Here is a 13,479-nt window from a genome sequence, read left to right as displayed (position 1 = left end):
CTGAGAACAATGGAAGAGTTCCGAAGCATTTTTAAACTTCAGCGGAATTCCGAGAACAATGGAAGAGTTCTGAAGCATTTTTAAATGTCAGCGGAATTCCGAGAACAATAGAAGAGATCCGAAGCATTTTTAAACGTCAGCGGAATTCCGAGAACAATGGAAGAGTTGTGAAGCATTTTTAAACGTCAGCGGAATTCCGAGAACAATGGAAGAGTTCCGAAGCATTTTTAAACGTCAGCGGAATTCCGAGAACAATGGAAGAGTTCTGAAGCCTTTTTAAATGTCAGCGGAATTCCGAGAACAATGGAAGAGTTCCGAAGCATTTTTAAATGTCAGCGGAATTCTGAGAACAATGGAAGAGTTCCGAAGCATTTTTAAACTTCAGCAGAATTCCGAGAACAATGGAAGAGTTCCGAAGCATACTTAAACTTCAGCGGAATTCCGAGAACAATGGAAGAGTTCTGAAGCATTTTTAAAAGTCAGCGGAATACCGAGAACAATGGAAGAGTTGTGAAGCATTTTTAAACGTCAGCGGAATTCCAGAACAATGGAAGAGTTCCGATGCATTTTTAAATGTCAGCGGAATTCCGAGAACAATGAAAGAGTTCCGAAGCATTTTTAAACGTCAGCGGAATTCCGAGAACAATGGAAGAGTTGTGAAGCATTTTTAAACGTCAGCGGAATTCCGAGAACAATGGAAGAGTTCCGAAGCATTTTTAAACGTCAGCGGAATTCCGAGAACAATGGAAGTGTTCCGAAGCATTTTTAAACGTCAGCGGAATTCCGTGAACAATGGAAGAGTTCTGAAGCATTTTTAAAAGTCAGCGGAATTCTGAGAACAATAGAAGAGTTGTGAAGCATTTTTAAGCGTCAGCGGAATTCCGAGAACAATGGAAGATTTCCGAAGCATTTTTAAACGTCAGCGGAATTCTGCGAACACTGGAAGAGTTCCGAAGCATTTTTAAACTTCAGCGGAATTTGGAGAACAATCGAAGAGTTCCGAAGCATTTTTAAAAGTCAGCGGAATTCCGAGAACAATGGAAGAGTTGTGAAGCATTTTTAAGCGTCAGCGGAATTCCGAGAACAATGGAAGAGTTCCGAAGCATTTTTAAACTTCAGCAGAATTCTGAGAACAATGGAAGAGTTCCGAAACATTCTTAAACTTCAGCGGAATTCCGAGGACAATGGAAGAGTTTCGAAGCATTTTTAAAAGTCAGCGGAATTCCGAGAACAATAGAAGAGTTGTGAAGCAATTTTAAGCGTCAGCGGAATTCCGAGAACAATGGAAGTGTTCCGAAGCATTTTTAAACGTCAGCGGAATTCCGTGAACAATGGAAGAGTTCTGAAGCATTTTTAAAAGTCAGCGGAATTCTGAGAACAATAGAAGAGTTGTGAAGCATTTTTAAGCGTCAGCGGAATTCCGAGAACAATGGAAGAATTCCGAAGCATTTTTAAACTTCAAAACTTCAGCAGAATTCCGAGAACAATGGAAGAGTTCCGAAGCAGTCTTAAACTTCAGCGGAATTCCGAGAACAATGGAAGAGTTCCGAAGCATTTTTAAAAGTCAGCGGAATTCCGAGAACAATGGAAGAGTTCCGAAGCATTTTTAAAAGTCAGCAGAATTCCGTGAACAATAGAACGGTACCAAAGCATGTTTAAACTTCAGCGGAATTCTGAGAACAATGGAAGAGTTCCGAAGCATTTTTAAACGTCAACGGAATTCCGAGAACAATGGAAGAGTTCTGAAGCATTTTTAAACGTCAGCGGAATTTTGAAAACAATGGAAGATTTCCGAAGCATTTTTAAACGTCAGCGGAATTCTGCGATCACTGGAAGAGTTCCGAAGCATTTTTAAAAGTCAGCGGAATTCCGAGAACAATGGAAGAGTTGTGAAGCATTTTAAGCGTCAGCGGAATTCCGAGAACAATGGAAGAATTCCGAAGCATTTTTAAACTTCAAAACTTCAGCGGAATTCCGAGAACAATGGAAGAGTTCCGAAGCATTTTTAAAAGTCAGCGGAATTCCGAGAACAATGGAAGAGTTCCGAAGCATTTTTAAAAGTCAGCAGAATTCCGAGAACAATAGAAGGGTACCAAAGCATGTTTAAACTTCAGCGGAATTCTGAGAACAATGTAAGCGTTCCGAAGCATTTTTAAACTTCACCGCAATTCCGAGAACAATGGAAGAGTTCCGAAGCATTTTTAAACGTCAGCGGAATTTTGAAAACAATGGAAGATTTCCGAAGCATTTTTAAACGTCAGCGGAATTCTGCGAACACTGGAAGAGTTCCGAAGCATTTTTAAACTTCAGCGGAATTTGGAGAACAATCGAAGAGTTCCGAAGCATTTTTAAAAGTCAGCGGAATTCCGAGAACAATGGAAGAGTTGTGAAGCATTTTTAAGCGTCAGCGGAATTCCGAGAATAATGGAAGAGTTCCGAAGCATTTTTAAACTTCAGCAGATTTCTGAGAACAATGGAAGCGTTCCGAAACATTCTTAAACTTCAGCGGAATTCCGAGGACAATGGAAGAGTTTCGAAGCATTTTTAAAAGTCAGCGGAATTCCGAGAATAATAGAAGAGTTGTGAAGCAATTTTAAGCATCAGCGGAATTCCGAGAACAATGGAAGTGTTCCGAAGCATTTTTAAACGTCAGCGGAATTCCGAGAACAATGGAAGAGTTCTGAAGCATTTTTAAAAGTCAGCAGAATTCTGAGAACAATAGAAGAGTTGTGAAGCATTTTTAAGCGTCAGCGGAATTCCGAGAACAATGGAAGAATTCCGAAGCATTTTTAAACTTCAAAACTTCAGCAGAATTCCGAGAACAATGGAAAAGTTCCGAAGCATTCTTAAACTTCAGCGGAATTCCGAGAACAATGGAAGAGTTCCGAAGCATTTTTAAAAGTCAGCGGAATTCCAAGAACAATGGAAGAGTTCCGAAGCATTTTTAAAAGTCAGCAGAATTCCGAGAACAATAGAAGGGTACCAAAGCATGTTTAAACTTCAGCGGAATTCTGAGAACAATGTAAGCGTTCCGAAGCATTTTTAAACTTCACTGCAATTCCGAGAACAATGGAAGAGTTCCGAAGCATTTTTAAACGTCAGCGGAATTCCGAGAACAATGGAAGAGTTCCGAAGCATTTTTAAACGTCAGCGGAATTCTGCAAACACTGGAAGAGTTCCGAAGCATTTTTAAACTTCAGCGGAATTTGGAGAACAATCAAAGAGTTCCGAAGCAATTTTAAAAGTCAGCGGAATTCCGAGAACAATGGAAGAGTTGTGAAGCATTTTTAAACGTCAGTGGAATTCCAAGAACAAAAGAAGGAGTTCCGAAGCATTTTTAAACGTCAGCGGAATTCCGAGAACAATGGAAGAGTTCTGAAGCATTTTTAAAAGTCAGCGGAATTCCGAGAACAATGGAAGAGTTCCGAAGCATTTTTAAAAGTCAGCGGAATTCCGAGAACAATGGAAGAGTTCCGAAGCATTTTTAAAAGTCAGCAGAATTCCGAGAACAATAGAAGGGTACCAAAGCATGTTTAAACTTCAGCGGAATTCTGAGAACAATGGAAGAGTTCCGAAGCATTTTTAAACATCAGCGGAATTCCGAGAACAATGGAAGAGTTCTGAAGCATTTTTAAACGTCAGCGGAATTTTGAAAACAATGGAAGATTTCCGAAGCATTTTTAAACGTCAGCGAAATTCTGCGAACACTGGAAGAGTTCCGAAGCATTTTTAAACTTCAGCGGAATTTGGAGAACAATCGAAGAGTTCCGAAGCATTTTTAAAAGTCAGCGGAATTCCGAGAACAATGGAAGAGTTCTGAAGCACTTTTAAACGTCAGCGGAATTCCGAGAACAATGGAAGAGTTCTGAAGCCTTTTTAAATGTCAGCGGAATTCCGAGAACAATGGAAGAGTTCCGAAGCCTTTTTAAATGTCAGCGGAATTCCGAGAACAATGGAAGAGTTCCGAAGCATTTTTAAATGTCAGCGGAATTCTGAGAACAATGAAAGAGTTCCGAAGCATTTTTAAACTTCAGCAGAATTCCGAGAACAATGGAAGAGTTCCGAAGCATACTTAAACTTCAGCGGAATTCCGAGAACAATGGAAGAGTTCTGAAGCATTTTTAAACGTCAGCGGAATTCCGAGAACAATGGAAGAGTTCCAAAACATTTTTAAATGTCAGCAGAATTCCGAGAACAATGGAAGAGTTCCGAAGCCTTTTTAAATGTCAGCGGAATTCCGAGAACAATGGAAGATTTCCGAAGCATTTTTAAACGTCAGCGGAATTCTGTGAACACTGGAAGAGTTCCGAAGCATTTTTAAACTTCAGCGGAATTTGGAGAACAATCAAAGAGTTCCGAAGCATTTTTAAAAGTCAGCGGAATTCCGAGAACAATGGAAGAGTTGTGAAGCATTTTTAAACGTCAGCGGAATTCCGAGAACAATTGAAGAGTTCTGAAGGCTTTTTTAATGTCTGCGGAATTCCGAGAACAATGGAAGAGTTCCGAAGCATTTTTAAATGTCAGCGGAATTCTGAGAAAAATGGAAGAGTTCCAAAGCATTTTTAAACTTCAGCAGAATTCCGAGAACAATGGAAGAGTTCCGAAGCATACTTAAACTTCAGCGGAATTCCGAGAACAAAGGAAGAGTTCAGAAGCATTTTTAAAAGTCAGCTGAATACCGAGAACAATGGAAGAGTTGTGAAGCATTTTTAAGCATCAGCGGAATTCCGAGAACAATGGAAGAGTTCCGAAGCATTTTTAAACGTCAGCGGAATTCCGAGAACAATGAAAGAGTTCTGAAGCCTTTTTAAATGTCAGTGGAATTCCGAGAACAATGGAAGAGTTCTGAAGCCTTTTTAAATGTCAGCGGAATTCCGAGAACAATGGAAGAGTTCTGAAGCCTTTTTAAATGTCAGCGGAATTCCGAGAACAATGGAAGAGTTCCGAAGCATTTTTAAATGTCAGCGGAATTCTGAGAACAATGGAAGAGTTCCGAAGCATTTTTAAACTTCAGCGGAATTCCGAGAACAATGGAAGAGTTCTGAAGCATTTTTAAATGTCAGCGGAATTCCGAGAACAATAGAAGAGATCTGAAGCATTTTTAAACGTCAGCGGAATTCCGAGAACAATGGAAGAGTTGTGAAGCATTTTTAAACGTCAGCGGAATTCCGAGAACAATGGAAGAGTTCCGAAGCATTTTTAAACGTCAGCGGAATTCCGAGAACAATGGAAGAGTTCTGAAGCCTTTTTAAATGTCAGCGGAATTCCGAGAACAATGGAAGAGTTCCGAAGCATTTTTAAATGTCAGCGGAATTCTGAGAACAATGGAAGAGTTCCGAAGCATTTTTAAACTTCAGCAGAATTCCGAGAACAATGGAAGAGTTCCGAAGCATACTTAAACTTCAGCGGAATTCCGAGAACAATGGAAGAGTTCTGAAGCATTTTTAAAAGTCAGCGGAATACCGCGAACAATGGAAGAGTTGTGAAGCATTTTTAAACGTCAGCGGAATTCCAGAACAATGGAAGAGTTCCGATGCATTTTTAAATGTCAGCGGAATTCCGAGAACAATGAAAGAGTTCCGAAGCATTTTTAAACGTCAGCGGAATTCCGAGAACAATGGAAGAGTTGTGAAGCATTTTTAAACGTCAGCGGAATTCCGAGAACAATGGAAGAGTTCCGAAGCATTTTTAAACGTCAGCGGAATTCCGAGAACAATGGAAGAGTTCTGAAGCATTTTTAAAAGTCAGCAGAATTCTGAGAACAATAGAAGAGTTGTGAAGCATTTTTAAGCGTCAGCGGAATTCCGAGAACAATGGAAGAATTCCGAAGCATTTTTAAACTTCAAAACTTCAGCAGAATTCCGAGAACAATGGAAAAGTTCCGAAGCATTCTTAAACTTCAGCGGAATTCCGAGAACAATGGAAGAGTTCCGAAGCATTTTTAAAAGTCAGCGGAATTCCGAGAACAATGGAAGAGTTCCGAAGCATTTTTAAAAGTCAGCAGAATTCCGAGAACAATAGAAGGGTACCAAAGCATGTTTAAACTTCAGCGGAATTCTGAGAACAATGTAAGCGTTCCGAAGCATTTTTAAACTTCACCGCAATTCCGAGAACAATGGAAGAGTTCCGAAGCATTTTTAAACGTCAGCGGAATTTTGAAAACAATGGAAGATTTCCGAAGCATTTTTAAACGTCAGCGGAATTCTGCGAACACTGGAAGAGTTCCGAAGCATTTTTAAACTTCAGCGGAATTTGGAGAACAATCGAAGAGTTCCGAAGCATTTTTAAAAGTCAGCGGAATTCCGAGAACAATGGAAGAGTTGTGAAGCATTTTTAAGCGTCAGCGGAATTCCGAGAATAATGGAAGAGTTCCGAAGCATTTTTAAACTTCAGCAGATTTCTGAGAACAATGGAAGCGTTCCGAAACATTCTTAAACTTCAGCGGAATTCCGAGGACAATGGAAGAGTTTCGAAGCATTTTTAAAAGTCAGCGGAATTCCGAGAATAATAGAAGAGTTGTGAAGCAATTTTAAGCATCAGCGGAATTCCGAGAACAATGGAAGTGTTCCGAAGCATTTTTAAACGTCAGCGGAATTCCGAGAACAATGGAAGAGTTCTGAAGCATTTTTAAAAGTCAGCAGAATTCTGAGAACAATAGAAGAGTTGTGAAGCATTTTTAAGCGTCAGCGGAATTCCGAGAACAATGGAAGAATTCCGAAGCATTTTTAAACTTCAAAACTTCAGCAGAATTCCGAGAACAATGGAAAAGTTCCGAAGCATTCTTAAACTTCAGCGGAATTCCGAGAACAATGGAAGAGTTCCGAAGCATTTTTAAAAGTCAGCGGAATTCCAAGAACAATGGAAGAGTTCCGAAGCATTTTTAAAAGTCAGCAGAATTCCGAGAACAATAGAAGGGTACCAAAGCATGTTTAAACTTCAGCGGAATTCTGAGAACAATGTAAGCGTTCCGAAGCATTTTTAAACTTCACTGCAATTCCGAGAACAATGGAAGAGTTCCGAAGCATTTTTAAACGTCAGCGGAATTCCGAGAACAATGGAAGAGTTCTGAAGCATTTTTAAACGTCAGCGGATTTTGAAAACAATGGAAGATTTCCGAAGCATTTTTAAACGTCAGCGGAATTCTGCAAACACTGGAAGAGTTCCGAAGCATTTTTAAACTTCAGCGGAATTTGGAGAACAATCAAAGAGTTCCGAAGCAATTTTAAAAGTCAGCGGAATTCCGAGAACAATGGAAGAGTTGTGAAGCATTTTTAAACGTCAGTGGAATTCCAAGAACAAAAGAAGGAGTTCCGAAGCATTTTTAAACGTCAGCGGAATTCCGAGAACAATGGAAGAGTTCTGAAGCATTTTTAAAAGTCAGCGGAATTCCGAGAACAATGGAAGAGTTCCGAAGCATTTTTAAAAGTCAGCGGAATTCCGAGAACAATGGAAGAGTTCCGAAGCATTTTTAAAAGTCAGCAGAATTCCGAGAACAATAGAAGGGTACCAAAGCATGTTTAAACTTCAGCGGAATTCTGAGAACAATGGAAGAGTTCCGAAGCATTTTTAAACATCAGCGGAATTCCGAGAACAATGGAAGAGTTCTGAAGCATTTTTAAACGTCAGCGGAATTTTGAAAACAATGGAAGATTTCCGAAGCATTTTTAAACGTCAGCGAAATTCTGCGAACACTGGAAGAGTTCCGAAGCATTTTTAAACTTCAGCGGAATTTGGAGAACAATCGAAGAGTTCCGAAGCATTTTTAAAAGTCAGCGGAATTCCGAGAACAATGGAAGAGTTCTGAAGCACTTTTAAACGTCAGCGGAATTCCGAGAACAATGGAAGAGTTCTGAAGCCTTTTTAAATGTCAGCGGAATTCCGAGAACAATGGAAGAGTTCCGAAGCCTTTTTAAATGTCAGCGGAATTCCGAGAACAATGGAAGAGTTCCGAAGCATTTTTAAATGTCAGCGGAATTCTGAGAACAATGAAAGAGTTCCGAAGCATTTTTAAACTTCAGCAGAATTCCGAGAACAATGGAAGAGTTCCGAAGCATACTTAAACTTCAGCGGAATTCCGAGAACAATGGAAGAGTTCTGAAGCATTTTTAAACGTCAGCGGAATTCCGAGAACAATGGAAGAGTTCCAAAACATTTTTAAATGTCAGCAGAATTCCGAGAACAATGGAAGAGTTCCGAAGCCTTTTTAAATGTCAGCGGAATTCCGAGAACAATGGAAGATTTCCGAAGCATTTTTAAACGTCAGCGGAATTCTGTGAACACTGGAAGAGTTCCGAAGCATTTTTAAACTTCAGCGGAATTTGGAGAACAATCGAAGAGTTCCGAAGCATTTTTAAAAGTCAGCGGAATTCCGAGAACAATGGAAGAGTTGTGAAGCATTTTTAAACGTCAGCGGAATTCCGAGAACAATTGAAGAGTTCTGAAGGCTTTTTTAATGTCTGCGGAATTCCGAGAACAATGGAAGAGTTCCGAAGCATTTTTAAATGTCAGCGGAATTCTGAGAAAAATGGAAGAGTTCCAAAGCATTTTTAAACTTCAGCAGAATTCCGAGAACAATGGAAGAGTTCCGAAGCATACTTAAACTTCAGCGGAATTCCGAGAACAAAGGAAGAGTTCAGAAGCATTTTTAAAAGTCAGCTGAATACCGAGAACAATGGAAGAGTTGTGAAGCATTTTTAAGCATCAGCGGAATTCCGAGAACAATGGAAGAGTTCCGAAGCATTTTTAAACGTCAGCGGAATTCCGAGAACAATGAAAGAGTTCTGAAGCCTTTTTAAATGTCAGTGGAATTCCGAGAACAATGGAAGAGTTCTGAAGCCTTTTTAAATGTCAGCGGAATTCCGAGAACAATGGAAGAGTTCTGAAGCCTTTTTAAATGTCAGCGGAATTCCGAGAACAATGGAAGAGTTCCGAAGCATTTTTAAATGTCAGCGGAATTCTGAGAACAATGGAAGAGTTCCGAAGCATTTTTAAACTTCAGCGGAATTCCGAGAACAATGGAAGAGTTCTGAAGCATTTTTAAATGTCAGCGGAATTCCGAGAACAATAGAAGAGATCTGAAGCATTTTTAAACGTCAGCGGAATTCCGAGAACAATGGAAGAGTTGTGAAGCATTTTTAAACGTCAGCGGAATTCCGAGAACAATGGAAGAGTTCCGAAGCATTTTTAAACGTCAGCGGAATTCCGAGAACAATGGAAGAGTTCTGAAGCCTTTTTAAATGTCAGCGGAATTCCGAGAACAATGGAAGAGTTCCGAAGCATTTTTAAATGTCAGCGGAATTCTGAGAACAATGGAAGAGTTCCGAAGCATTTTTAAACTTCAGCAGAATTCCGAGAACAATGGAAGAGTTCCGAAGCATACTTAAACTTCAGCGGAATTCCGAGAACAATGGAAGAGTTCTGAAGCATTTTTAAAAGTCAGCGGAATACCGCGAACAATGGAAGAGTTGTGAAGCATTTTTAAACGTCAGCGGAATTCCAGAACAATGGAAGAGTTCCGATGCATTTTTAAATGTCAGCGGAATTCCGAGAACAATGAAAGAGTTCCGAAGCATTTTTAAACGTCAGCGGAATTCCGAGAACAATGGAAGAGTTGTGAAGCATTTTTAAACGTCAGCGGAATTCCGAGAACAATGGAAGAGTTCCGAAGCATTTTTAAACGTCAGCGGAATTCCGAGAACAATGGAAGAGTTCTGAAGCATTTTTAAAAGTCAGCAGAATTCTGAGAACAATAGAAGAGTTGTGAAGCATTTTTAAGCGTCAGCGGAATTCCGAGAACAATGGAAGAATTCCGAAGCATTTTTAAACTTCAAAACTTCAGCAGAATTCCGAGAACAATGGAAAAGTTCCGAAGCATTCTTAAACTTCAGCGGAATTCCGAGAACAATGGAAGAGTTCCGAAGCATTTTTAAAAGTCAGCGGAATTCCAAGAACAATGGAAGAGTTCCGAAGTATTTTTAAAAGTCAGCAGAATTCCGAGAACAATAGAAGGGTACCAAAGCATGTTTAAACTTCAGCGGAATTCTGAGAACAATGTAAGCGTTCCGAAGCATTTTTAAACTTCACTGCAATTCCGAGAACAATGGAAGAGTTCCGAAGCATTTTTAAACGTCAGCGTAATTCCGAGAACAATGGAAGAGTTCTGAAGCATTTTTAAACGTCAGCGGATTTTGAAAACAATGGAAGATTTCCGAAGCATTTTTAAACGTCAGCGGAATTCTGCAAACACTGGAAGAGTTCCGAAGCATTTTTAAACTTCAGCGGAATTTGGAGAACAATCAAAGAGTTCCGAAGCAATTTTAAAAGTCAGCGGAATTCCGAGAACAATGGAAGAGTTGTGAAGCATTTTTAAACGTCAGTGGAATTCCAAGAACAAAGGAGGAGTTCCGAAGCATTTTTAAACGTCAGCGGAATTCCGAGAACAATGCAAGAGTTCCGAAGCATTTTTAAACGTCAGTGGAATTCCAAGAACAAAGGAAGAGTTCCGAAGCATTTTTAAACGTCAGCGGAATTCCGAGAACAATGGAAGAGTTCCGAAGCATACTTAAACTTCAGCGGAATTCCGAGAACAATGGAAGAGTTCTGAAGCATTTTTAAAAGTCAGCGGAATTCCGAGAACAATGGAAGAGTTCCGAAGCATTTTTAAAAGTCAGCGGAATTCCGAGAACAATGGAAGAGTTCCGAAGCATTTTTAAAAGTCAGCAGAATTCCGAGAACAATAGAAGGGTACCAAAGCATGTTTAAACTTCAGCGGAATTCTGAGAACAATGGAAGAGTTCCGAAGCATTTTTAAACATCAGCGGAATTCCGAGAACAATGGAAGAGTTCTGAAGCATTTTTAAACGTCAGCGGAATTTTGAAAACAATGGAAGATTTCCGAAGCATTTTTAAACGTCAGCGAAATTCTGCGAACACTGGAAGAGTTCCGAAGCATTTTTAAACTTCAGCGGAATTTGGAGAACAATCGAAGAGTTCCGAAGCATTTTTAAAAGTCAGCGGAATTCCGAGAACAATGGAAGAGTTCTGAAGCATTTTTAAACGTCAGCGGAATTCCGAGAACAATGGAAGAGTTCTGAAGCCTTTTTAAATGTCAGCGGAATACCGAGAACAATGGAAGAGTTGTGAAGCATTTTTTAACGTCAGCGGAATTCCAGAACAATGGAAGAGTTCTGAAGCATTTTTAAATGTCAGCGGAATTCCGAGAACAATGGAAGAGTTCCGAAGCATTTTTAAATGTCAGCGGAATTCTGAGAACAATGGAAGAGTTCCGAAGCATTTTTAAACTTCAGCAGAATTCCGAGAACAATGGAAGAGTTCCGAAGCATACTTAAACTTCAGCGGAATTCCGAGAACAATGGAAGAGTTCTGAAGCATTTTTAAAAGTCAGCGGAATACCGAGAACAATGGAAGAGTTGTGAAGCATTTTTAAACGTCAGCGGAATTCCAGAACAATGGAAGAGTTCCGATGCATTTTTAAATGTCAGCGGAATTCCGAGAACAATGAAAGAGTTCCGAAGCATTTTTAAACGTCAGCGGAATTCCGAGAACAATGGAAGAGTTGTGAAGCATTTTTAAACGGCAGCGGAATTCCGAGAACAATGGAAGAGTTCCGAAGCATTTTTAAACGTCAGCGGAATTCCGAGAACAATGGAAGAGTTCTGAAGCATTTTTAAAAGTCAGCAGAATTCTGAGAACAATAGAAGAGTTGTGAAGCATTTTTAAGCGTCAGCGGAATTCCGAGAACAATGGAAGAATTCCGAAGCATTTTTAAACTTCAAAACTTCAGCAGAATTCCGAGAACAATGGAAAAGTTCCGAAGCATTCTTAAACTTCAGCGGAATTCCGAGAACAATGGAAGAGTTCCGAAGCATTTTTAAAAGTCAGCGGAATTCCAAGAACAATGGAAGAGTTCCGAAGCATTTTTAAAAGTCAGCAGAATTCCGAGAACAATAGAAGGGTACCAAAGCATGTTTAAACTTCAGCGGAATTCTGAGAACAATGTAAGCGTTCCGAAGCATTTTTAAACTTCACTGCAATTCCGAGAACAATGGAAGAGTTCCGAAGCATTTTTAAACATCAGCGGAATTCCGAGAACAATGGAAGAGTTCTGAAGCATTTTTAAACGTCAGCGGAATTTTGAAAACAATGGAAGATTTCCGAAGCATTTTTAAACGTCAGCGAAATTCTGCGAACACTGGAAGAGTTCCGAAGCATTTTTAAACTTCAGCGGAATTTGGAGAACAATCGAAGAGTTCCGAAGCATTTTTAAAAGTCAGCGGAATTCCGAGAACAATGGAAGAGTTCTGAAGCATTTTTAAACGTCAGCGGAATTCCGAGAACAATGGAAGAGTTCTGAAGCCTTTTTAAATGTCAGCGGAATACCGAGAACAATGGAAGAGTTGTGAAGCATTTTTTAACGTCAGCGGAATTCCAGAACAATGGAAGAGTTCTGAAGCATTTTTAAATGTCAGCGGAATTCCGAGAACAATGGAAGAGTTCCGAAGCATTTTTAAATGTCAGCGGAATTCTGAGAACAATGGAAGAGTTCCGAAGCATTTTTAAACTTCAGCAGAATTCCGAGAACAATGGAAGAGTTCCGAAGCATACTTAAACTTCAGCGGAATTCCGAGAACAATGGAAGAGTTCTGAAGCATTTTTAAAAGTCAGCGGAATACCGAGAACAATGGAAGAGTTGTGAAGCATTTTTAAACGTCAGCGGAATTCCAGAACAATGGAAGAGTTCCGATGCATTTTTAAATGTCAGCGGAATTCCGAGAACAATGAAAGAGTTCCGAAGCATTTTTAAACGTCAGCGGAATTCCGAGAACAATGGAAGAGTTGTGAAGCATTTTTAAACGGCAGCGGAATTCCGAGAACAATGGAAGAGTTCCGAAGCATTTTTAAACGTCAGCGGAATTCCGAGAACAATGGAAGAGTTCTGAAGCATTTTTAAAAGTCAGCAGAATTCTGAGAACAATAGAAGAGTTGTGAAGCATTTTTAAGCGTCAGCGGAATTCCGAGAACAATGGAAGAATTCCGAAGCATTTTTAAACTTCAAAACTTCAGCAGAATTCCGAGAACAATGGAAAAGTTCCGAAGCATTCTTAAACTTCAGCGGAATTCCGAGAACAATGGAAGAGTTCCGAAGCATTTTTAAAAGTCAGCGGAATTCCAAGAACAATGGAAGAGTTCCGAAGCATTTTTAAAAGTCAGCAGAATTCCGAGAACAATAGAAGGGTACCAAAGCATGTTTAAACTTCAGCGGAATTCTGAGAACAATGTAAGCGTTCCGAAGCATTTTTAAACTTCACTGCAATTCCGAGAACAATGGAAGAGTTCCGAAGCATTTTTAAACGTCAGCGGAATTCCGAGAACAATGGAAGAGTTCTGAAGCATTTTTAAACGTCAGCGGAATTCCGAGAACAATGGAAGAGTTCTGAAGCATTTTTAAACGTCAGCGGA

Source organism: Phyllobates terribilis, unplaced genomic scaffold, assembly GCF_046119375.1.
Source record: "Phyllobates terribilis strain yellow unplaced genomic scaffold, ASM4611937v1 Scaffold_15__1_contigs__length_34870131, whole genome shotgun sequence".
Classification (NCBI taxonomy): domain Eukaryota; kingdom Metazoa; phylum Chordata; class Amphibia; order Anura; family Dendrobatidae; genus Phyllobates; species Phyllobates terribilis.
Note: the sequence above shows the minus strand (reverse complement) of the source record.